Genomic DNA, 1730 nt, shown 5'->3' with positions numbered 1-1730 from the left:
GGGCGGCGGGGGCGGGCGGTTCGACCGGTGGTGGCTGGCGGCTCAGAGGGGGTGGAGTTTGATGATAAACTGGAGGCCCTTGATTTCGTATCCAACGGCTGGAAAATCTAATGACCAGAGATGAAAAAGTCAGTCGACTTACGTGTAGCCTCACCCCGCACGTACACATGCACGCACGCAAGACAAGCACGCATGTAGGCGTGCAACACTGACACGTAGACATAACGTACACACGCACGCATGCTGGCATGCAACACTGACACGTACACATTCAGTCACGTACACACGCACATACGCACCCATGCATGCAACACTGAAACGCACCGTTGCACGCACGCAACACTCGCACACCCACATGCACACAGCACACGACGCAAGACACGCTCAACCTATACGTGCATGCACCCTTTGTTAAGGACATGGATTGTTACGGGTATTAATCAATCTTATCTGTGATAAGCAGAACATTGATGTTTTCATCGGTCTTTATGAATCACAACGTATCGAACAAGCTATCAACATAGTAGGCTTAACTACATGAAAAAGATGACGTCACACTCAATGAACAATCATCGGTTTATGAAATGCCCGCTTCCGACCGCCCTGGCCCACCAAAGGTTCCTCTGTTGTGCGCTGCCTGCATTGGGTCACTGACATGCAGGCCATGCACCCAAAGAGCCCACACGTTAGTGGAAGAACGACGCGGTGTCCTAGGTCAGAGTCAAGGGCGCCACTCGCGGCACGCCCGGCTGAACACGCCTCTGTACCGCATTCAAACGCCTCCATGAAACCCGCCTGTGTGGAAGCCAAGAAACCCACTCTGGACACACGTCCGTTCATGACTGGGCCGGCGTTAAACGCAACGCCGGCCGAGCTCCTCCCGTCCGCCGTCTATTTAATCTTCTATTTAAACGAGGCCAAACGTCAGCCAAGAATCGCACACCTCCGCCGCTCCCCTATCTCCTCTACCATTTTGTCCACTCTTACAATGGCTTACGAAGAGTAGTTATTCCGCATCCAAGCCGGCTGGGTAGCCCGCCGGATACGAGCTATGCAGCTCGCTGATCCACCTCCCTCCCCTCGCCCGACGGAGCCAGTTGCCGCCCCAAGCCGACGCGCGGTTCAACAACTTGGCGCTCCAGGCCAGCTCGACGAGGAGCGGCGCACGGGCGTCGTTGCTGCCGTCCACGCCGCCGCCTTGTACCGCGTATCCCGTTTCTGTGTCCGAGACTTCCACGCCGGCGGCCGCGCCATGCAAGCAGCGACAGAAGCCGGGTGCGCGGAGAGCGATGAGTCGGTGGCCAGCGCCTCCGCGTCCGCCACCATTATCGAGAAGAAGTAGAACACGGGAGGCCGCCGCCGCTTGGGTCCCATGAAGGCCACCGCGGAGGCAACGCCGGCGTACACAACAGGTGTCTTGCCGGATCCTTTTGTTGCGAGGACCTTTGTCGACCCCGCATGGGCTCCACGGAAGAGGGGAATGTTAGGATGGACTTGAGCCGGTGCCGGCCATGGCGAAGTAGTGGCCGGTGATGAACTCGAACCGGTGCCGGCCACCATCATCTTCGGCACCAGCCAATGATATCAGTTGGACAATGGGGGAAGCAAGCCGTCCTTTGCGCTGAAGCATATACCTCCGGGGCTCCCAGCAGTCCGGTGATCATGCTGCCCGACATGAGGAACACAAATCGATCAGCGGGCGACCATTTAGGCCAGGTATTATATACCTG

Source organism: Triticum dicoccoides, chromosome 2B (assembly GCF_002162155.2).
Source record: "Triticum dicoccoides isolate Atlit2015 ecotype Zavitan chromosome 2B, WEW_v2.0, whole genome shotgun sequence".
In the NCBI taxonomy this organism is placed as follows: domain Eukaryota; kingdom Viridiplantae; phylum Streptophyta; class Magnoliopsida; order Poales; family Poaceae; genus Triticum; species Triticum dicoccoides.
The sequence above is the reverse complement of the archived record's forward strand: the minus strand, read 5'-3'. Positions refer to the sequence as shown.